This window comes from Camelus ferus, chromosome 17 (genome assembly GCF_009834535.1).
Source record: "Camelus ferus isolate YT-003-E chromosome 17, BCGSAC_Cfer_1.0, whole genome shotgun sequence".
NCBI lineage: Eukaryota > Metazoa > Chordata > Mammalia > Artiodactyla > Camelidae > Camelus > Camelus ferus.
In genome coordinates this window covers 6194735-6220712 of record NC_045712.1, presented here as the reverse complement: position 1 = coordinate 6220712, position 25978 = coordinate 6194735, and positions in this window count along the sequence as shown.

The following is a 25978-nucleotide window of genomic DNA, read 5'->3' as shown; positions in this document are numbered from 1 at the left end:
TTGGGACACTATTTTGTGTAATGGAGGTGCGGGGCCGCGTGGCTGGGGGAGAGTGGGCAAGGTGGGGGAAGGGCATTGAAGGACACAGAATTCATGAGCTTGTGAAGATTTAAGAACAGTAGAAATAATCTGAAGACTTACACATTAGAGGTGTCATAAGCAGTTTCCATGTCAAAAAAGATATCTTGGGCAACAGTGTGGAGACAACCAACTTTTGAAGTTACTTCATGCCAGACAAGATGGTGGCCTAAGCTAAAATGATGTTAGTGAGTACAGGAAAATGTGCATAGATCTAATGTATATAAAAACGATAATTTTGTGACGATGTGAATATGAGGAATTATGGCAGAGGGAATTATAAGGGTTATGAACAGTGGTGGCCCTTCCTCCATGTTCAGTGACAGGGGAGACCAAGGGTTCATTCTCAGTTTGAGATGCCTATCAGCATTCTCAAGGAGATCTCACTGGTAAGCGGATCTAATTATATGTCTGGAGTTCAGAAAAATTAATCATGTTGGTCATTAATACCGGTAGAAGCAATATAGCATAGTGGTTAGTTTAGGCTTTGGGTTCAGAGGCTTGGGGGGGCAGAACCAAAGAGAACCTGAATTCCTAGAAAAAGACTTTGAGCTAGTCTAGGAACTGCATTTTTTTTTTAATGGCTTTCTGGCTCCAATCCATGATTATCCACACAATAATAGTAAATTTGATCTTATGGTTGACTTAGTCTTTATCTTGAAAACAAAAGAAACATAATGGATTTCCATTTGGCTCTGCTCCGACTGACCAGAGGCTGGCTAAAGAGGGTAAACTCAAAGGGATCAATAATCAAAACAAACAGTAGCTCTGTCTTGCTCTGGAAAATTCTTTATATATTTTGTTTTTTAACTCTAATTGCTTGGCACCCTAGTTAGTGATTTCTATGGGATTATAAACTCTATGACAAATAGCACTGATTCTAGCAACAATCAACTCTGTAATAATTCCTGCACCAATCTGTTTGCTCAGATGTCATCAGCAGAGCTGGTGAGTCCTGTTTCTGAAATATACATTTCATTTCAGGCTGAAGCAATAAGCAAAATTCTCAGAATATTAACTCAGCGCCCAAAAGTATCCATTCTAAGCAAAGAAAATCAATACACGTCTCATATTTGTAGATAGATCTTGCTTTCCCCTGTACCAGCCTGGGAAATTCTCTCCCTTTGCTAAAGGAGAGTATAATTTCATAGCAAAGTCACATTTAGAATAGAGTACCTTAATAGAAATTGCTAAATTGGCCATAATTAGTAAAAAAAAAAAAAAAAAAAAGTTTCTCTAACATGGTAATTTTTCTTCTACTTTAATCCCTGATTGGAAGAACTCACTCTGTCTTCTGCCTTGTCACTTGTCAGACCTACACTTTACTGAGAAATTACTTTATATTTACAACCCATTATGGTACATTCTTTGCAGTGCATTACAACTTAATCCTCAAACACTTGGGGAGGCAAGGTATATCTATATCTACATTTTATATCTACCTACATCTACAGATAGACATATATATTACTTTTATATTACAAACATACCCAATATACATTTACTTACTTAATTTATTTATTACACTCAAACAAGCTGTTAGTTTATGCTCAAGTGAAATGCTGCAGTTATCCAGCTTATTAGATAGCAATTCTAAGATTGAACCTTAGAAAGTGTGGTTCATGAGTTGTTCTTTTTTTTAAGCACTATTCATTTATTTCTACTGATGTACAGTCAGCTTACAATGTGTCAATTTCTGGTGTACAGCATAATAGTTCAGTCATACAAATATATACATGTTTTCATATTCTTTTTCATTATAGGTTACTACAAGATATTGAGTAAGTTCCCTGTGATATACAGTATAAACTTGTTTATCTATTTTATATATAGTAGTTAATTATCTGCAAATCTCAAACTTTCTTTTTTTTAAGATTCCACATATAAGTGCTATCATATGGTATTTTTCTTTCTCTTTTTGGCTTACTTAACTTAGAATGACAATCACCAGGTCCATCCATGTTGCTGCAAACAGCATTATTTTATTCTTTTTATGGCTGAGTAGTATTCCATTGTATAAATATACCACAGCTTCTTTATCTAGTCATCTGTTGATGGACAGTTAGGTTGTTTCCATGTCTTGGCTACTGTAAATACTGCTGCTATGAACATTGGAGTGCATGTATCTTTTCAAATTAGAGTTCCCTGTGGATATATGCCCAGGAGTGGGATTGCTGGATCATATGGTAAGTATATTTCTATTCTTTTGAGGAATCTCCATACTGTTTCCCCTAATGGCTGCACCAAACTACATTCCCACCAGCAGTGTAGGAGGGTTCCCTTTTCTCTACACTAGCAATATTCAGCATTTTTTATGTGCCTGTTTGCCATTTGTATGTCTTCATTGGAGAATTACTTGTTTAGGTCTCCTGCCCATTTTTGGATTGGGTTGTTTACTTTTTTCTTATTAAATTGTATGAGTTGTTTATATATTCTGGAAATTAAGCTGTTGTCAGTCTCTTGCAAAATTTTTTTCCCATTCTGTAGGTTGTTTTTGTTGTTCTGCTTATGGTTTCCTTTGCTGTGCAAAAGCTTATAAGTTTAAGTTCCATTTGTTTATTTTTGCTTTTATTTCTAATGTCTGGATAGACTGCTCTAGGAGAACATGGCTGAGATTTATGTAAGATAATGTTTTGCCTCTGTCTTCTTCTAAGAGGTTTATCGTGTCTTGTCTTATATTTAAGTCTTTAAGCCATTTAGAGTTTATTTTTGTGTATGGTGCGAGGGAGTGTTCTAATTTCATTGATTTACATGCAGCTGTCCTGTTTTCCCAACACCATTTGCTGAAGAGACTGAGTTCTTGACCACTAAAAAGCTCATACTTTCAGAATTCACTTATTTGTGTGATTTCACACTATTCATGGCACTGCATATCTCAATGAAATTAAAGATTTGAGTTAAATACCAAAAGCTGCAAGACCACCTTCACAAAAGCTTTTGTGTATGATCCTCAGTGTTTTGAGACATACACAGCTGAGTCTCCAAAGAAAGAATCATTTTCTCAGACTAAATCCAACGAAGAATTACAGCCACTTTTTCTGCAGCAGCATTTACTAGCAGTGAAATACTTGTCTTTAAAAATGATCAGTTCTCCCAGACATTCAGTTCATTTTCCAACTGTAAATTATTTAGGAAAGGTATCACCTATGCAGTTCTAATAAATCCTATGGACTGTTTCTCAAGACAGTACGTTGACATGAGAATGTGAAAAAATTTCCATCTTCTTCTTTTGAGCCAAAATATAGCAAAGCTGCTGAAAACTTACATTAAAGTACTGGAATTATATTTCCAAAAATAGGAAATATTCAAAAAGAAGTTTTTTTGGTATGTAAATGAAACTGATTAAGAGTCTAACTTACATATTTGTAAGCCAATGGGGATGTTAAACCAATGGTATAAAAGGTTTCAAGTAGGTGTCTACTTATTTTAATCTGAAAACCATACCACTCGCTGTATGTCTATTGTTTTAATGCACACGTCTTCCTTAATGAGTTCTAAGTAATAAAAAGAGAATTATACTAGAAACTTCAAGTAGAATTATGTAATGTAATGAACTGGGTTTGTATAAGGTTTCTTTTCTATCCAAGAAGTGAAGTATGTAATTCACTAAAACCCTGGATATTAACAGCTACTATATCTGGACTGAACAGCCTTGGCTACAAATGAAAATTTCACAGAAATACAGTCTAGTTTAAAATGTTGTTCTCAGAAGTTGGAAGAGGGAGAAGATAATATTTTTACTTAGATTTGTTTCTTACTTTATGTGGACAAGCTAAGGATGGTTAGATTTTTTTCTTTTTTATGTAAAACACCAGAAATATTCCTAAAGGGTATCATTTATTTTGTCTGACACACAGTGATTTCACCTTCTTCTTGGGAGTCACCTTCCTTTACTTAATCTTGATCCTATGTCCCAAAGTAAGTATGTTGAAACATTTTAAAAGTCCTTCCTTACACCACCTAGAATACTGTCCACTTAAGTTCTAAAGAGCTTCATCTTCAAAGCTCATTCTAGGGACATAGTCTAGCAAAATCTTAATTACTCACATAATCTTTAGATCTTAGGGTGTTGCTCAAGTGAAAAGTGTTATGAGGTAAATCATTTCTCAGATAAATAAGCCAGCAAATCTCAAGTATCAGTACTGTTAAGTGAACCCTATAATTCCACCTTGCAGTTCTTTCTAATAAGAAATTGTATATATCACTGAAGTGGAAATTAATTTTCAGAAATTTGGGATTTTAAGAGTGTGGTTTATGTGTATTTGTGTGAATGAACTCTGCACATCGTATTGTATTCACTTTTGTAAATTCTGACTTATACTAACATCCACAGAGACAAAGGAGACTTCAATACTCGGGCAATATTTGGGAAACTTAAACAGAAGATGGTATATTCTAGAATTCAAAATACAAAGGTCCTTTCATTTTGTTTCCAAGATCTGCTGAATGGTCTCACTTTTCTCATGTTTAAATGTTAACATGGTACTCCCTCCTCAAACAATTCAGGCCTAAACTCATTAGGTGGGGGTGAGCAGGCTAAGTGTCCAGGTGGGGTTCAGGGGATGGATGGGAGGTAACCAGAGAAAAGATGATCAGAGATGAGGAGGGGTCTTCATGAGTGAGTGTGGGATGGGATGGAGGAGGCAGCCTGCTGTAGTGTGTCAGAGTACAGGCAGGGTAATGGCAGGCTACCTGGTGTGGGGTGTGAGAGCCCAGGACAGGTTCAGAGGTCATCCACATGGAAGACTTTATCACAGAGTTTTATCTGAGCTCAAGCAGAGTGAAGGTGTCATGCATGTGGGAAAGAAGCTTGGCTCAGGGTGTCAGGGCCTTTTCTGGGTGACGAAGGCATCCTTGCAGGGGGAGAACAAGTGAGGTGGTGGAGGGGGGCGCTGCGCTCAGTACAAGGTACAGGGACACGGACGGGGAGAGGAGGTGCAGCGAGTGTTTTAGTTGGCAGTGCTCTCTTGGTTACACTCAGGGAGAGTGGTCAAATAAGTAAATCCTTTAAAGGACATGGAAGCTGGTGTTCTCCTTGTCAGAGAATGGAGACACCAAAATGCCATAGAGACGAAGAGGGTGTCCACGGAATCCCTTTTTTAAGAAGGCAATAAGGAAGCACTTGAGAAGTTCTGGTATCTGATTACTCGAGTCAGTGAAACAACACTGTTAGCTGACAGATGAGTCTCAGATGAATCCTTAGACTTTCCTGAGACCCAGTGCATAATTATGTATCATAGGCTTAAAGGCATGAATTAAGGGTCCAATTTACCCACCTAGAGACTGAGGAGCCTTAAACTTGATAATGGTGGGGACAGGAGATGCTTCTCATCCATAAGACATAGAAGAGCAAGTTACCGTGGGTCTCCTGGGACCAGCGCAGGAAAAGGAGGAATGGGTAATGCCGGAACCAAGACATTAGCATATGCTGAACTATGATCCATGCTTTGTAAGTTTCATCTCAATTCTCTCAACTCACTATGAATACTGGGACTATGAATATTGTACGACTATTTTGCAAATGAACAGCGCAAAGCTTCAAATTTAAATATACTGCTAGTTGGGACCTTGAGCAAGGATATTAATGGGTCAAAGATCTTAGTCCGATTTTGAGCCTGTATTTTTAGCTTTTTACTTCCACCTTAAAAAGAAAAGTCCTCTCCCAGATACAGTAGCCTTTCTGATGTTGCATCATTCCCAAACTTTAATAAATGTTACAATAAATACCTTATCAGTATACACTAGCCTTGTATATTCTAAAGGGAAAATTGTGATGAAATGTTTATGGCTGTAAGATAATTAAGTGTTTTCTAAGGTAATGATTTACTGATTTTATCCCAATGGTGACAATTTATACATTTTATATGAAAGGCGAGTTTAATTATTGTTTCTCTTATTTCTACTGGCCTTTACTCATGGTGCCTTATTTTCTTATGTGTTTATTGATTTTTTAACTGCTTGCTACCCATTTTATTTGTAAACTTACATATGAAACTTCTTTGAGCCACAGGTGGGTACCTCCTGGGAGGATCTGCCATCTGGTTCTGGCACAGGTCTTAAATGTTCTAGGACATGGGAAACACTTGTATCTAAACTCCTGGCTTGAAGTGTTTTGGGACTGACCACATAGTATGAATTTACATTGTGGACTTGTTCAAATGTCAGCTTCTGCTTACGTATTTTCAGGTGAGATAATTTACTCCTTCAGTCAGTACCAAGTCTGCAGATAGGAAACTTCCCCATTCTCATGTTGGTACACAGCTATTTCTAACTCACCTTTAGATGGCGAGTATAGCACTTGTGAGTCCCAGCTGTAAGAAAAGAGGACCCCTGCTTTGACTTTCCCATTTTGGCTCAGCCTTAGGATATTTCTGTCTGTACTAGCACCTACACCAGTCCTGGGAAATATCAAAAAATGGTACTCAGTAAAACTGTGGTTCTCATGTGCCCTCAAGGTCAAAGTGGGCAGCACTGTGCCAATTATTTTCAATTTCTTGCCTTATTTAGCTCTTGCTCTAAATTCTTCACTTTCTTGCTCGACTACATGTACATTTCTTTCTTCACCATTTTGTTTATTGTTCTCAGAAGAAAGATTGGTCTTAAATCCTCATCTGCTACATTGCTAGAAACAGAACCCAGAGAGCAAGGTTTTCATTATTTATTCAGTTATTTAAACTTCAGAGTTCAAGGATATGTACTGCTAAAATTCATCTGGGGGAAAAACCATTTCAGATGACATGGATTATCTCCCAACTTTAAATTTAAAGCAAAAAATTGACATATTTTAATCTTCCCCGTTACTGGATTGCTTTTCTTTTTATTGAAGATCAATAATTTTCTTTCAATATTTTAAGTGATAATGATTTACTGACACACCCACAGAGACTTGCACTAGCTTCCATACTAAAAAAGCTGCATTACTTGGTAAGTGACATAATCTCTCTAGACTACAGTTGCAAAGTTAGTAACCTCAAAAGGAAAGTTTTGTGTTTCCTGCAGTACTTAATCATGGACAAGAGTAATACCTGGATGTAAAGATTAAGTCACAAAGGGGCTGTTCTGGGACTAAAATCTCATTTGTAACCATAAGATCCCTGAGTGTGTTGATTTTAAATCAATGTATAATTTCATATCAGACACTCTCTACTTATAATTCTGGTGTCATACGGTCTCACAAGACCTGATCTAAAGTTGGTAATGCTTATTACATTAAAACTTGTTAATGCCACTTGGAAAAATTTAACTATGTTAGTTAATTAAAATATGCAGTATTTAATACGGTGCTTCCAATTATTACAGATTCTTGACAGGTGTACAAGGGCTTCAATGACTTGTCTTAGAATTCAGTGAGTGAAGCTGCTTCTTCTCATCTTATGTACAATCTCTTCACAAGCGAAGCACACTGGAATCTCAGTTTATTTTTATATCTACTTATTTTTTATGAAATATAGGTTTTTAATAATCACATAGGCAAATTCTCTTGTTTCAGTCCTGATAAAAGTCAGAAACAATTTTCCTCTTGTTAAGTTATGATAAAAACTAGAAGGGGTGATGCTTAGCGAATGCACAAATGTTTGCTTATGAATTTTATGACTGTTGAAGTAGGTTCAGCAAAGATGCTCGATTGATTGGTTTTACAACAAAACCCACATGTTAAGTAATCATATCAAAAAACATTGTTTTTAGAATAATAGTGTTTCCTGGCACAATGTCTGGTGCAAAGGAGCATTAGTATTTGGTAAAATATGTGTGGGATAAATCAATCACTGAATGAATAAACTGTATAATAGATTTATATATTCAAAATTGCTCATAAATATCTAATACCACGTTACCATTAATCCTATCAACTCGTCAAATAGCTGGTCTAAGTCAGGGCTCTTAGCTCCATGGATGGACTCAAGAGGGTCCCAGTGCTTTTGGAAATTATGTGCAAAATTATGAGTTAATGGCCTAAATGTATTGTTCCCTCCTGGGGAAAGGATCACTGCTTCCAGAAGATCCTTACACTGTCTAAAATGAAAAAAGGTTCAATATCACTATCTTATACAGAAGTGGATGTATTATTTTGGATCAAGGTATGTCTCTAATCAACACAATGCTCTTTTAATAGAACAGGAAAAAAAAATACTCTGATGTAGCCACATCTTGGGATTTTAAAAGAACAAAAGCATTATTAGGTTCAATCACTGCACTTCCTGATATAACAAAACCTCACAGGAGTGTAAACTCCTCAAGAGCAGGAATTTTTTTTTTTTTTTTTTTTTGCCTTGTGCACTGGATATATTTCTAGAGTGGCACTTGGATTACAAAAGATGGTCAAAGTTTGTTGAATAAATGAGTTAAAATTCAAATAAAAATTGCTTTCTTAAAAAAAGTAGAGCTAGACATTGGTTTTATTTCAACAATTAAGTGATCTATCATTATAATTATTAATAAACTCAAAGTAGAGAATGTATCCTCAAAAATACCAAGTTATATACATTTTAAATTTTATGTGAGAGTTCTTTTATGTGCTCAGATTTTGAAAAGGCCCTTACTAATTAAGTTCAGAAATACCTGAAGTTATTTTTAAATGACCTATCATAATTTTTGAAAATCTTGCTGGTGTTTAGTAAAAAATAGGAAGAATGTGGCCAAGTGAAAAATTATTTATAGTATCTGTGATATTATATTCAGATTTGAAATCAAAACTTAAATAATAATCTTCTGGTTTGCTCTATGAAATGGTTTCAGATGTGAGAGCCAAGCTGAGTCACACAATTTATTTCATTTATCCATCAAAACCTAGAGTGATAATGGAACATTACTCAGCTGTTAAAAAAATGAAAAAATGCCATTTGCAGCAACATGGATGGACCTAGTGATTATCATATTAAGTAAGGCAGACAGAGAAAGACAAATATTACATGATATTACTTATATGTGGAATCTAAAACAAAGATACAAATTTTATTTACAAAGCAAAAATAGATTCACAGACACAGAAAACAAACTGTGGTTACCAAAGGGGAAAGGGCAGGAGAAGGATAAATTGGGAGTTTGGGATTAACAGATACACATTACTATATAGAAAATAGATAAAACAACAAGGACCTACTGTAAAGCACAGGGAATTATACTCAATTTCTTGTGGTAACATATAATAGAAAAGAATCTGAAAAAATATTTATGTATGTGTATAACTGAATCACCTTGCTGTACATCTGAAACTAATGTAAATCAACTATACTTTAATAAAAAAAAAAAGAAAAAAGAAAAAGAAAAGAGGAAAAAAAAAACCTAGGGTGAACTGCAAGCACAATGTGTTGCTGAACAAGCTACATGCCCTTAAGAGCTTTCACTCAAGCAGGGGAAAATTAGAGATCCAGCCCTCTGATTAGTGTTTCCTTCTAAAAAGATTAAATCACAAATAATTAGATAATTAAACAAAATAAAACAAAGCAAAAAAAATTAAAAAGCTAACAGTGATTAATACATCATTCAGCATATCCATATTTACATATCAATGAAAACTTAAACCTAGAAGAGCACTTAGGGTTGACCTAATTTCAACATTCATTTGACAGATGAGACACCTAAGACCAAAGAAGTGAATTGGCTTGTCTGGGACTAAAAGAGGTAAGGCAAGAAGTCAGAAGTTGGAATAGACACCCACGTTTTCTGACAGCCATCTCAGAAGACAATTCCTCACAGAATGAGAACCTACCTGTCCCCCAATACGGTTACTGAATAAGTGTTAGCTGGATTCATTAATTAGCTACATTTTAATTTTGCATATAAAAGTACATATTATAACATGTTAAAACCATCCATGTAGTAAAGAACTAAGATGTAGGTCTTGCATGTACTGATGGGTGAAATATTTATTAACTGATATGCTAGTGATTCAAACTAAGGAACCCCCTAAGAAAAATTAAACTGTGGGTAAATGGCTATCCTGGTAAAATGTTACTGGGAACATTTTGATACACCATTTTGGTAGGTCATTTGGCAGTATCTTCTATTATTAAATATATTTATCTTTGGAACTTACACTTTCATTTCTACAAGACAAGCCTATAAACACGCACACAAATTAGCCAGGATACTTATAAAAGTGACACTTGTAATAAGGAGAAAAAAGCAAATGGCTAGCTTTACTCCATTTTTAGGATTACACTGAAGTGACCATTCAAAAAGTTTCTCTAAAAATTTTAGTTCCAGAATCTAGGACAGGTTTGATATTCAGCTGACACTTGAATAACACAAGGGTTGGGACGCCTACCCTCCACCCAGTTGAATATCCATGTATAACCTTTAACCAAATACGGAGGTACTTCTGGATCCTCAGTTTCTCCGAATTTTAGGTTCTGATTCAACCAACTGAGGATCGTGTAGTACTGTAGTATTTACTATCGAAAAAAATCCCTGTATAAATGGATCCCTGCAGTTCAAAACCACACTGACCTAGGGTCAACTGTATCTAGCAGGAGCAAAATAAAATTCAGTTTAACGAATTTTTCAAAAGCACAGAACCTGACACAACATCTTGTACAGAGAACTTCAATAAGTATCCTTGGTCAATTCATTCTACCCCAAATGTACTCACACAACCTGCTGGGAAGCACCACAATGTCGTGGTTGAGGGCCAGCACTGGTGGTTTGTGTCAAACGTTCAGATTCTCATCTAGGCTGCAAACTCTTAACCACGCCAAACCTGCTTTTCTTTTGTTTCTTTTTGTAAATCAGGGATAACAGCACTAACCTCATTCCACTGTTTTAAGCAATTATCCCAACATCAGAGGCATAGTGAATGGTCATCACCATCATCATCTCTATATGCACATAGGTGTTATATACTCCAAGCATCATATCCTCGTCTAAGAAGTAGTTAAAATAGTGTCTCCATTTTATTGGGTTGAAATGAAGCTCAAGGGAAATTTTGCAACAACAGCCTCTGTGTTTCACATAATTATAAAGTAGTATTATTTAATAATTGTATTTTAACAGAAATCCTGAAAATTTTTCATTGAGGTATGTGTCTAATATGATAATTACAGTGGACTGTGACAGGGCTATCTATTAAAGTAGAAAGTCTCTAGTAATAAATCTATTTTTAAAACTATACTAATATATCATGTGCTTATTACAGAAAAATTCTGAAATAATACAGTTAAAAGGTCAAAATTCCTTCCTTTCCTCCACAAGTATAACCATTTATTAAGCTTGGTGTATTTTTTGAAGTATATCCAACTGCTGACTAAGAGCAGGCTTTATATTTTTAAAAGGGACAGCAGTCCATGTTTTGCTTTGCAAGCTGTGCCTTCTACAACCCCTCAAATGATATGACAAACATCTTGAATTTAACAAAGTATATAAGGTCAACTAGTATATATTCTTGTGATTACATAGCTTCAAAAAGAGACAATTTTATTTATATCAGAAGTCAGCAATCTTCTCCCTATAGGGCCAGATGATATTTTTAACTTTGAGGGCCATATGGTCTCTGCGGCAATGACTCAGCTCTGCCACTGAAGCATGAAAGGAGCCCAAGGCAATATGTAAACAAACAGGAATGGATGTGTCCCAATAAAACTTTATTGACAAAAACGGGCTGTGGGTCAGACTTCACCCAAGGGTCCTGTCTGCTGAGCCCTGTTTCAGATCACTTTTTAGTATCCAATGCTAGTTCCCAGCCCCCTAACCCAGACAGCATTTACATGAATTTATATAACCTTGTGCAAACTCATGCCAATTGGAGATTTCAGGCAGACTTTTAATTTTTAAAGGCATACAACTGTCGAATGATGAGTTAAACACAGTTGTAGGGCAAATGAAAGGCATCTAGAATAGAACTGGTCCCCATGGATAGAAATCCACTGGAGAGAGTTTTAATTTATAAAGAGAGAATAGCACATTAGTTACTCTTCATTAAATGAAAAAACAAAAGCTACTCAGGAAATATTAAAAGCAAGGGGCAATTGAGTGAAAAGAGAAATAGATGAGGTATGGTAGCAAAAAGAACCATTTCAGTGCATTTTATTGATCATTAACATTTTGCTTTAGGAGACATTTGAAAACAACAGAGAAGTGTGTTATTGGTTTGGCACGAAACTTCTAATGATGCATGAGAAGATATGCTCAAAAATGTCAAAGGTCACTGGAATCACATATTGGCAGACAAAATGTTGTTGATATTGTGGTATGCAGAAGTAAAAGGGCAACAAGCTGACTTTTACTATAGCACCAGCTCTGGGAGCTTTTGTGGTATTTAGCCAAGTTAAAACTGAATGTAGTACAATATAAGCTGGCCTTCTTCCTAGACACCACCAGATAAAACTATTGCTAAAATGTCAATGTCATGGATATATTTCTTTTCAAGTATACATTAAAAATGTCAAGGATTTGACCAAAATTGTTATATATAATGGTGGTTCAACAATTAACCAGTGTAGATTTTCTGTCAAAAACTGGAGAACTGACTCATCTATAGACAATCTTAGATAAAGCTTTTCCTCCATTTTACTCTATGATTGCAGATGTCTAAAATATTTCCATGAGTGGCATCATTATTAGCTATTAATATTTTAGAATTAATTTGATGAAGCCTATCTTTTTCTAGAACAAAAATAATCTAAAGAAAACAACAGGGATTTGAAACATCTGCAGTTTTGTTAAATTACATATTTTTTATACATCACCAAATAAATATCAATATGCTAAAAAAATCCTACCATACTCAAAGCATTATATGTGTAGGCCCTCACTTGAGTTTATTAAGCTGTTTTGTCTGAAAAATAATTCAACACTATCTTTTAAAATAAACTCAATTTGCAAAATTAAGCTTTGCAGGTGTATTAATTTCACAGAGATTAAAATAAACTTTAGACCAAAAATATTAATGTGTTATAAGGGTAGGGTGGATTTCTTGATTTTTGTTGACAATGATATGCAATCCATCTGAAGAGAAGACAATATTTATAACGTGTGGCATAAATTAAAAGACCAGGTACACATTAAAAGAAAAAAAAGTTCATGTATTCTCCTGCAGGGAAATTTTTAATGATCTAAAAGGAGATGGCCTGAGAGTTTAGAAGTTGTTGTAGCTGAAATGGCCCAGAGAGGATGTGTAAGGGACATGAAGACTACTCAGAGCTGATCTCTGGGAAATACCGGCTTCTAGGAGACAGACTTCAAAAGAGGAAGTTCCCCCAAAAGATAGACAAGGAGCAGATAGAGTGGGAGGAGGAGAGGTAAGAGAGTCGAACCAGGACATCAGAAGAGAAGTTTCAGCAAAGATGGAGTGGTCAACAACACCCAATGTGACTAAATAAAAAAAAAGGCTAGAAAGTTCCCGGAGAGTTTGAGCATTCAAAAGTGGTGACCTTCCTTCCTGAGAATATCCTGTGGTGAAGGGCATCCGAGTTGAGGACGGGGGTGAAGTTCTTTAAGTAGTCTTTGCTTTCAGCAGAGCATTAGCTGTCCATTCTCCTTGCTTGGCTCTTGCAATAAAACTCCAAACTCTGACATTTTAGTTTCACCTCACATGAACCTGGATTCCACAACAGTCTCAACTCCTTTTATGGTTAGAAAATTCTCATCCTTTAGCTCTTGGCTGAAATATCCTCTGTCTCAAGTCTCCCTTTCCTCCCATTGCCATGGTAAGTCCACACACTGTATTTCCACACAGTCTGTAGTCATTCAGCTCATTTTTTGATCACTTGCCTAACGCCTGTTACTTACTACAGAATGGAAGCTTCATAAGGACAAAGGTATTGTTTTTCTTGTTAACACCTAGATCCCAGTATCTAAAAAGAAGGCCCACTCAGAACAGATAATCAGATACTAATTAATGAGACAAACATGAAACATGAACGTTCTGCAGCTTCAAGAATAAAATTATAACAATTTAAGTAAAACACACATACAAGATGTTTTATCATTAAAGCCTCAAGTCCTTACTAGGCATTTCTTGAAAACATTCTAATTACAATAGGAGATTAAATGTGGATAGACCAGGTAGGAAAATGTTACGGTCAGAACATTTTAAAAACCCTTTTGTTTATGCTGAAAAAGAACAAGAAAGCTTCAAAACAGAATGCTTTTGTTTATGCAACTGATTTTCTGTCCCAAAATTCAATAGGAGCCTGACCTGAAGCATCCCTCTATCAAAATGTCAAGTCTCAGTAAATGACAGGTACTTATCACATTCCTAACTGTACCAGACTATGCACTGAGCTTTAAGTGTGTCCTAGGTCAATCCTCACAACAACTTTATTGAGATGCTGGGACCACCATCCTCATTTTGCAAAGTAGGGAATCTCGAATCTCTTATCTCAACGGGCCACAGAAATAAGAATAGCAAGTCATCTGCAAGGCTTATAGGAAAAAAGGCACTACAGATTTTACCGCTGTGCTTAATCATTTATGAATCTTAGTTTAACTTCTGTCTCTTGCTGAAGAATCGAGAGATTGTGGAATGCTCAGTTAATTAAGAGAAAAGACATTTCATGTTTTCCCCCGTGGTTCATGCAGAAATGTCAGTTATCAGAGACTGGTAAAGGAAGCAACAGGAATGGGAAGATTACATCTGACTTTAAGACAAGAGAGAATGTTCCAGAACTCTTTTATTAAATTATTTCATGAATTCTTTTATTTATTGATTGTCTATCAATTACCCAGAAAAGTGCTATATGCCCGATATACAAAGACGAATAAACGCATTCCCTGCCTTAGACCCAGTTATTGTCATCTGAGTAGAGAAGTAAACCAGTAAAGAAACTACAGTGTGAAAACTTCTCTAATAGTTGGTATTTATGGAACCTCAAGAGTTAAATATATAGCTAACTTCTGAGTAAATGAAACTGCCAGACAAGCCAGTGTCAGATGCTTTTGAGACAGTAGAGAAACAATGAAATCAAAATTCATTAAATAAATAATTAACTGTATATACACATCTTAGTATATAGACACATAACAGAAAAAATTCTTTCAGGAGAAAATAGAAAAATTCATGTTACTGTGAAATAAGAGAATATATTTTCTTAATGTTTGTTTATAAACCTATCCCACTCCCCCAAATCATACTGTTCTTTATTTTAGACATAAAGCAGTCAAATTAATGCATGCTCTCATGCAAAACTTTATCCTTGATTGCCTGAAGTTAATTCCTAAGTGCCACTGCCCAACAGATGGTTTCAACTTTTCCATTCTCACAATGAAGAGACCTCAAGTTTACCCTTTTCAAGAAAACTATCTAAAGTTGATTTCCAATAATTCTTATGTATAAAATTAGTGTTTAGACGAGATAGCTGTAAAACATGCAGCTTATCTATGCAATATTTTTGACAGTCAATTGTCTTGCAATCCAAGTGATATCTGTACACCGACAAGTCAAATTGAAAGCATCTTTTCAAATTGACATTGCTGGAAGTATACACACATTATTGTAAACACAAATACTTGACAAAAGCATTTCCATTCATGAAATATTTTTTGTTTTTACTTAAGACATTTACAGTTTATTTCCTTTCTTACCCTTTATTCATATCTATTTCTCTTCTTTACATTTGTGTAACACTAATTATTATATACTCCCACACTTAAAAATTTTAGTCAAATTTTATTATAATCTCTATGTTCAGTTTGCAATATTCTCTTCTTTTCCAGCTATGCTATTTTTATGTTATTCTAGATTTTCAGAGATTAAAGTTCTAAAGGTTAAAGAATATACATATTATATAATACATACATGATAAGATATATACCATGTATATTATATAATATTATATGTATCTATATATTCTTTAGAGAAAGAAAAGTAAAACAGAAAGGTGTATCTACAACACCGAGATTTTGTAAAACACACCTAACCTCAGGCTCTATCTAGTAACCTTAATTTAATTTCAGAACCTCTTCCCAAGCAAGCAATTCACAAACTTCTCTCACTACTTCTGATTAATCACCCAATCTCTGCATGAGGAACTCCTCCATTCGCCACTTCCCTGCCCCAACTTTGCCTAGAGATGCAAATTTGGCCTGCACTTTATTGTTATTCAGATTCCAAGTCCATCACTGTCCTATTTATTTGGCTCCAAGAATGATTTAAGGTTAGAAAAGGAAAACTTTCCACTTACATCCTCAAACATTTGTCTGGGTGAATCAAGGAGGAAAACCTGCATTTTAAATCTTAGCTCAGTCCACCTTGCTGGCTCTCAGGACGAGAGAACAGTGGGCGTTCTCCCTTAAGACTCTCGCATGGATTTGCGTTATTGCACCCACTGCCAGTCCTGTAGCCCATAAAAGAATACACGCTCCAGCCACCCTTGATAAGACAATGCTACGGTAACCGAATCTGAAACATAAATCTGAGATGAGGCCTGAGGACAACAGAAGCCACATTCTAGAGTGTGGTGCTCAACCACCATATGAGACTTGCAAAACAGAATGGGGCAAAACAAGTTTCACGATTCAAACCCCTGACTCAAATACACATAGGAAGTTTAGAGGGGGAAGCAGAGAAAGATTTTTCACAAATAATTAAGTTTATTTATAGCTGACTTACAATGTAAGTTTCAGGTGTGCAAACAGTAATTCAGTATTTGTATAGAGTACATTCCATAAAAGTCCTTACAAGACTTTCTGAAGAGGGTTTAGGGTCTTACTATCATAACTACTCATTCCCATGAAGTGGGAAGAAAATGATTTCTTCCTCTTTATCTCAGTTTATGAGAGAGGCTCCAAGGAGACCTGGCAGTTGGGCCAGGGAAATGGTAAGAATTTAAACACTAAATTAGCCATAAGGCGTCACAGAATCTTTATTTCCTCCCTGAAATACACAGAGAACTGTATCTGATGCATACTCTTGAGTTGTTTTACTCAAGGCACTAAAATCCCAACCAAATGGAAGAAGTTAACTACTTGAGGACCATGAGCACATAGCCCCCAAACTGGCTGGAGCCAGATTATGTTAACCCCTGTGATACCACCTTGTTATATGACCATCAACCAATCAGAGAATTGTGCACAATTTACCCTATGACTCCTCTCCCTTCACCTTGCTTTTAAAAATGCTGCCCTGAAACCCAATGGGGAGTTCAGGTTTTTAGAGCATGAGCTGCCTGGACGCCTTGTATGGTACCTACCATAAACACTGCACTTTTCTTCACCACAACCTGGTGCTGGCAGATTGGCTTTACTGTGCATGGACAAGTGGACCAAGTTTGGTTCGGTAACATGTTTCCTATACACAACTATGTGAAGGGCAAGTTGTCCAGCCTGCCTTTCTGAGCTGGAATTAAATAAAAGACTTCACTGCTGCATTGGTATAGCTCATAAATCTGGAGTTTGTCAGGTCAGTCAATGCCCAAGTGTTCACAATTACTTGGATAAGATGTGCAGCATGTGAGAGAACACTTGGTGCCTTTAATCCTGTCCCCAGATGCCACCTGGGGAGCCAGCGTAGCTCAGCAAAAACAAGCTGGCAACAGATCCAAAATGTCTAGTGTTATGAGAAATATGGGGGCTTGAAGCTCCTTAGTCAAGGTATTTATTAAGGATTCCTGAGGATGGGGAGGTGGGTGGAAATAATGTCTCCCAAAAACCCAGGAAAGTGACCTCAATAAACTCTTCTTGGACCTTGGGATCCTCACAGCATGCTGCCTCTGAGGACAGTCATTTCTTAGATGGGAATACAAAGGTCCAGGAAACCACAGTGGAAAGTGCCAGTCCTCTTACAGTAAAGGCCCAGAATTGGCCCAGTGTCATGTCTGTTATATTCCACTGGTTAAAGCAGTTACCTGCCAATTCAGATGGAAGAGGAAGGGAAAGAGACCCCATCTCCTGATGGGGGTGTGTCACAAATTTGCAGCCATCTTTAATCTACCCACAGTCAAACTGAGGACATGAACGCCAAGTAGGTGGTGACACACCAAGTCCCTTCCTGCCTCCTTAGGTTTTTCTCTGATCAGAGGCCATGGTTCGTGAGAAAGCAGAGAAAGAAGTTCCAGGGAAAGGAAAGAGAGAAGCTGTGTCCACTTCTTCCTTTGAAGCCGATAGGCTGCAGTAGATAGGAGACAAGAAAGGGGACAATTTTATATTGTTTTGTTTGGATTGATTTAGGCAGGAAAGGTTAATTACTGAACAGAGAATTAAAAAAAAAAACATGAAAATGTCCTGACATGTCATTGGACCTGATATAAATCATATTCAGGAGTAGAGGAAAAAACAGCATCATAAGATACTTAAAAGGGTGATGAGCCTATTAGAACGGCTATCATCAGAAAGATAAGAGACAGCAAATGATGTGAGGATCTGGAGAAAAGGGAAACTGTGTTTCATTAGTGGGTTTCCAAACTGGTGCAGCCACTATAGGAAACAGTGCAGAATTTCTTCAAAGAAATAAAAATACGATTTACCATATGATTCAGCAATTTCAATTCTGGTAATAAATCTACAGGAAACAAAAACATCATGTTGCAGAGATGTTCACAGCAGTGTTACTCACAGTAGCCAAGATGTAGAAACAACCAAGTGTCCATCAACAGGTGAAAGGATAAAAATGTGGTATGTATATATATACACACACACACACAATGAAATATTCAGTTATAAAAAGCGAGGAAATCCTGCCATCTGCAACAACATGGGTGGATCGTGAGGGCATCATGCTATGTGCCGTAAGTCAGAGAAAGACAAATACTGTATGATCTCACTTATATGTAGAATCTAAGAAAAAAAGAAAGAGACCAGATTTGTGGTTAGAGAAGATGAAGTATGGGGGTGGGGGAGAGAAATTGGACAAAGGTGGTAAAAAGACACAAACTTCAGGTATAAGATAAATAAGTACTAGGGATGTAAAGTACCACATGATCACTATAGCTAACACTGCTCTATGGTATATATGAACGCTGTTTAGAGTAAATCCTAAGAGTACTCATCATAAGAAACAAATTTTTCTTTTTTTTTTTTTGGTATTTATATGAGATGATGAATGCTAACTAAACTTGTAATCATTTCATGGAATGAGTCAAATCATTGTGCTGTACCCCTTAAACATACACTGTGTTTTATGTCAATTGTATCTCAATAAAACTGGTAAAAAATACAAAGATGGTAAGACAAGAAGATCCTTTACAGTTGTAACCCCTGAGGCTTGCTCATCCACCACAACTTTACAACACAATTACACAATTTCACCACTTTGTTTTTCACATATACCTCAGCAAATTATAAAGTACGCAATGCATTACTTTAATTAAGGTGAGTATCTTAATAGAAATAGCATAGGAAAGGCTATATATACCTCTGACTACAACTCTTAATCCCAGCACTGCCATTTTATTCCAGAAGTAACGACTATCACGGATTCAATGCATTTTCTTCCAGTCCTAGGCTTTTAAAAATGAAGGTATACCCATTAAAAATATAATTTAAATTTTCAAATAAATAGAAACAAATTCATTTTCTCATGTTATATTTGCCTGTAACATTCAAAAACCCGTGTTGGAGGAGGTAATCAAGAAAGAGTGACTGCCAGTTAACTTTCAGCTAGATCCAGGCTGAGATGGATCCAGGCAATTGAAGGCTCCCGCCTGCCACCCTCTCACCTCCCTGTCCTTTGAGTATGTGTTCAGCTTGCGTTCCCTGCTCTGAGAAGCTGCACCAAGGATACAGCCTTGAAAGGGGATGTGGTGTTCAGGCTATCTGGACTGGGTACGTGACTAAGTCCAGTTAAGGGCTCTATATAAACATTTTCCCTTTGGCTGGTGGGAGTGGAGATACACTCCTCTTGCAGCAGCCCAAGACAACCTTCCTCTAAGCACATTCTCTTGCTCATTAAACCTGCAATCTAGCAATCTGGAGTCGTCTGCCCTTTCCTTAGATCTCTCCTGCCCTCCACTTACAGGAACCTGTTTCAGATCACACCCAGGAAGCTCTTGGGGAGGTTCTGAAGCAACAACCTGCCCTTCATATTTTTTACTTGCAAATTTCTTTTCAAGTACTGCATGCTAATCCCTAGCATCTATTTATCATATTTAATCTTTTCCTCTGGTGGACATTTAAATTGTTCTTAATATTTTTCTCCTTCACAGACAACAATTCCTTCTTACACTACGAACAAAGAATTTTGATGTAAATCTCAGTTTATAAATTCTTAAGTCTAAAAGATGGTGTTTTAATTAGATTCATTCTTTCATAGGTCTTAATCATGATGTCTGATTTTACTTTACACCTTATTTATCTTACTAAGAAATGGTTTTGTCCTGCAGCAGTTATTTTTTATTCTTTCATACTTTAGAACATTGGATACGAAATCTGATTGTTCGTTTTAATCAGTTCATCAGATGAAAATCTGTAGATTACTTGCCTCATCCCGAGAGACTGACTCAAGACAGCTGGGGAGAAGCCCAATTTTGATACTTTGGTTTGAAAACCTCTAATAGAGAAAGAAGACCTAAAAACAAACTCCTCCTTCTTCAATTAAATTTTTCTTAAAGAAAATTCTCAGGATACATTATTTCCATGCGTACCCCATGCTCTACCATGGCAGCAGCATCTAGAAAATAACCTCTGATGTTCCAGTACGGAAAACTGCGAGGCATGCTGGTATCTCTAAAACTCCGTATCAAGATTATCTACAAATCACAAACAGCTGTGCACAGCGTCTATCTCGGCCTAAGAAACACGATGTTTTCAAGAAAAAGCCAAGAAGAGAATCCCTAGTAGATACTGAAGTGAAGGCCCTCCAAGATTTTCTATCCCAAGTTTAGTGGCTGAAAAACTTCCTGGGATTTTTCTGCTCTGAGGAAAGTGACTAATCTTTTAGGAAGCGACAAGTGATTTGTCGATGAAAAAGAAAAATATCCATCTTAATAGGTTTAATTAAGAGACTTCTTAAAATCACCCAAACTCATTGGTTTTCATGTTAGAGTCTTATTCAAATTCTTAAAAACATCCCATAAATATGACTGAGGCCAAAGATAGTCCAGGATGTCACGCACGTTAAACTCACAAATATCTGAAGGTATCTAAGAGTCGGTTTTTTTGTTTTGTTTTATCTTGTTTTTGTTTGTTTGTTTGTTTTTTAAACTTGATAGTAAGGCTTTAAGACAACCAAAACACTGAGGTGGAAATACGCTATTAGAGAAGAGGGAAAAAAATTGATATTTTTGAGGTAATTTTTCCCTTAAAAATACCACTCAGTTTCAAGAAACATAATTGAAGTCGAATGCCTAGGGACACCGGGCCCTCAAATTATTTACATATTGGGAAAGTGTGCTGAACCAGTAGAGGAAAGAAGGCCACTCTTCCCTTTTGGGGCTTCCTTTTGAACGCAAGAAAACGCTACGGCATCTCCTTTCAACATGGCGTTTTCGTCGTCAGTTTTCGCCTTGGGCGGCAAACAAGCCTACAAACGGGATCCATGAACACTATAAACCATGGGATAAAATTTCAAGTATTAAGAAATGGCCACTCACCTCATTCCTGCCGTGCCTGGGACGGGAGAAGAGCAGAGTTTTGGAGTCTGGCGTGTTGAGGGCTTCCTTCCTGAGGTGGCGTCCTCACCACATACTATTACTATTTCGCTTAGTTCTCGCCCACGGGCGGAAGGCACGTCTCCCCTCAGCGCCTCAGCTCGCAGCGCTGCGTCGCTCCCTTCCAGCCAGCGGCCCGCGCAGCCTCGGGCTCCGCCCCCCGCCGCCCGAGCCACTTCCGGTTTCTCGGGAAGGTTCTAAGCTCCCGCCTGTTTCCTCAACAGCTGGGGCTCATGCGCATTGAAACGCAGCTGTTGCCTATTCCTCAGTACGGGCGCCGTAGGCAGAACGCTGGCCACAGAGCTTAACACGTCTCTGGGTGCAAGTATGGGTATGTGTCATTTTAAAGAAAATTCTCATTGAGGTATTGAACGATCTTTCAGGGAAAGGTGCATGTCCAAGTAAGTTAAAATGTTTTCAGTTGGCATTACATTGGAAAATATACCCACCACTGACTCTCTCCTTTGCCCTCTGTTTAGACTCAAATCTTGACCTACATCTACTGTTTTCTCTCTCTTAAAGATTATTTCATTACTACACGATGCATCTCCCGAGCTATGGCATGAGGCAAGTAGAATTTATTGTTTCCCGGTTCTGCATTGCTTAGCATCTGCTCTTAACAGAAGTGGGGAAACCCAGAGAGTGGCTTTCTTTCCTATTGAAAGGGCCCAGTCCCGGGTTACAAATGAAGAACAACGTGCTTCCTTCCTGGAGGAAGAAAGCTTTTCTTCACGTGTAGCAATAGCGAGAGAAATCTCCTTTGGTGCTTCCAGCCCCAGCAGGACTTGGATTGTCACTCAGAAGCAGCGGTCGTGGCAGTTGGTGGTAACCTGCTCTAGATAAGAACGCTAAACTAAGTACTGTTCTCGAAACGGGGCTCTTGGACACTCTTAACATGGTTTCTTTCCTTTTACTCAACACATTTCTCTGCCCAGGCGCTCTAAAAATTCCTCAGCCCCTCATGTTCTTCAGACTAACGTCTAGAACCTTCTCTGTAGCCCAGACGAGCTCTACCAAATCAAGGGACACTGGTTTCAACTTAATTACCGTTAATTCATGAGGAACAAGTGTGAAGTTATAAATAGGCTATACTGACTTATGGCAGAAGCTGTAAAGTTGTTAGTCTGAGATTTACTATCTTTCTGAATAACACCCTCTGAATAGTATTTCTGGCTTTGATTGCGGTGACGCTCTGAGCTATTTGCCATGTGGATGGATCTTGTTTTGAGAGAATAAGGATTGCAACCAGCAGAGGCTGAGGGCCTTGAGTGTGCCCAGTATTGTGCTGCAAGCTCTATAGGCGTGACCTTGGTTCTCACAGTTACTTGAGCATATATTCTAAAACATCTTTTTCATCCTCAAATTACTCTCTAGTCCCTTCCTCTGCTTCACTACTTGCCTCTCAGCTCCTTGAGAGGAGACATCTTGTCTTCTATCTCTTGCCCCAAGATCAGCATCTGAAACTGGATGAATTAATGAACGACCCTTTGAGGTTTAATACTATTATTATGTATGTGTATTTTACACATAACCCTTGAAGAATAATTCAGCATTTAAAACATAATAATAATAATAATAATTTATTAGACTCTGTTATTGAGTACCCATTAGCCAAACTATGATAAAAGCTTTCTATGATTATATCATGTCCTCTACCATGACAATCTTTCAAGACAGGTCCTTACATGGGTGCCTTGTTAGAGATAAGCACTGTGTCTTAGAAGGATTAACCTGCTTGTCCAAGGTTACACTGTTATTTAGGGATATGGCTAGAATTCCAACCCAGATCCATGACTGGGAACAAACATCCTTAACCACTACACTATACTGTCTTCTTCCCAATTTGGTGAACTTTCCCAATACAGATGACCTACTGCTTATGATTATTTCAAACACATTTTGAAATATCCATTATTCTCCTAACTATCATATCTTAAAATCTCTAGAGGCAGCACAGGAGCAAAAAGTAAGCAAGCAAAATAGGAGAGGGTAAGACAAAATGGTGAATAATTCATAGCTTTCTTTCGACAAATATGTACTGAACAGATACACAGGAGCCACACAGAGTAAGTGTACTTACTGTGCCAGAGTTTATGGTCCCAATGAGCATTTCCATATGTAATCTTGAAATGTAGTCTTGGAAGGGCAGCCATCCTTGGGATGCTTTGGAAAGGCTAATACCATGATCACCCTGAATGGACCTGTCACTTCCGTATTAGCCAGTCTAGATAGATATTTTACATCAGTATTGTCATTTACAGTAGTCTCTCCCATTCTACTGTCAGATGGCAAACTAACTGCTAATTTGCTGTTCTTATCATTCGTTCCTGTTTTGGGTTTTTTTTCCCCCTTTTTTTTCCCAGGTAACATCCAATTATACAGGATATAATTCTTTCTATTCCCCATAGTATTAATGATGATCAGGGTAGAATCATCAGGCTCTAAAATAATTTCAGCAGGCAGGTTAGGAGTAAAGAATAAGAATAAACATTGACAAATAATAGAAACACCCTTTCTTACAAATTTAAATCTGTATAATTGCATTTATTTCTTGTGTGAGCTCAAGAGGTAATTATCACCAGTATGTAAAGCAAGACATTAAATTAGGGCACAGGGTTCAAATGTAAACAACAGCAGAAAAACCTAACTATGTAAATGAATCATATTCCTATTTACATATTTTCTTCCAAAAGAATGGTACCATTTACTAATTGCCAAATTTGTAATTGCTGCTGTGATTTTTACCTACAATATTTACTGAAGTGTATCCAAATTATAATGAATATCAGTACAATTTTCATTTTTGAAAAGGGTAAAATACTTCTGAAAAAAATGAATTCAATTAAGATTAATTTTAAACTTAAAAAGAGATGGCATTATAAGAACATGAAATGGCAGGGGTGATTTTAATTGGAAAAAAGAACTAGTGATGTTCTAATCATTTTTCTTTTTTTAATTGAATTATACTGTTAGGTTTTCATTGAACGTGGTAAAATCACTGAAAATCAACAGAAACCTGGTAACATCACTGAAAATCAACAGAAACCATCTTCAAAGTTAAAAAAAAAAGGTATGGTGAAAATCAAGCATAAAGCCTAAAAAATATTTTCAAAACAAATACTTTTATAATTTTTACATAAAGAACTCTGAAGCTGGGTCAGTTTTAACTTAGAAAGCTTCCCATGTAAGAATTAGAGAGTATCAAAATTTACCATAGCCAAAGGCTTCTCAGGTGTTTGGTTCTCCAATTTGAATTATGACCAATAATAGAGGTAGAACAAATGATACTACAAATTGCCATTAGAGATGCTTATTCACAATCTCTAAGTCTAATGGATCTGATTTTGAGAGGGATTAAAAACCCAATCCTGCCTCAGACTCAGAAGCTGCATCCAGATTGCCTGTGTTAGAATACCCTTTGACTATACCCTTGCTAGGGTGACCTTGTATAGTGTCCTTATCTTCCTGAGCCTTGGTTTCCTCATCTGTAGAATGGGCTTGATAATAGTACCCAACTAATAATGACTGCTGTGAAGATTAATTTAGCAAAGGCAAAGTGCTTAACTCAGAGTCTGGCACATGGAGGGTAAAATTATGTTACTTTCCTATGAAACATAATCTGATACCAGGATCATTTTACCCTCTCCTCTAGGAACTTTGAGAATCATTTACCTTTCTTGTTAGTAGAATAAGATCAAAGTGGAGTTCTAAACATACAAAGCAAAGCCACCTTCAGATATTGTCTTCTGTTGTCCAGAGTCATATACTTACCTACTGATGGGAAGACTAATGCCAAGAGCAGAGTTCTATGCACTCACACACATCAGCTTATATACTAACTGCCAGTCCTTTAAGTGAGAAGCACCAATTACCTCAATGTCCATAGAAGAGGAAACTTCAGCACAGGGGAGTTTAGCAGTCACTGAAGATCTGACAGCTCTATGAGGGAAATACCACCATGGTCCCATTCCACAGACAGAGAAACAGAGACTTAAGAGAAGTTATGGAACTTGAGCAAGACCACATGACCACTAATTGGTGAAGGTGCTATTCAGATCAAGGCAGAGCGTCATGGCTGACCTGATTCTGCCATGTCAAACAGCCCTGGCTCTTGGGGAGAGGACACTGGGCTGGTTTGGGTGGTATAATCAGTTTCCGCGTATTTGCAGCTCTTTGTCCTTCATTAGGGCACACTGCTGCACCTCGTACGACTGTACTTAAATTTCACATTACCCCCCCACACACATTCACACCTGCTGGTGCAACCCCTACACACACTTTTCCCACTTAATTCTCCTGCCTCTAGATGTATCTGTGAATTTTCATGTAAGAAAATGAATTACTATTTTAGCTCTAATTTTCCTTACACCAACAATAACATT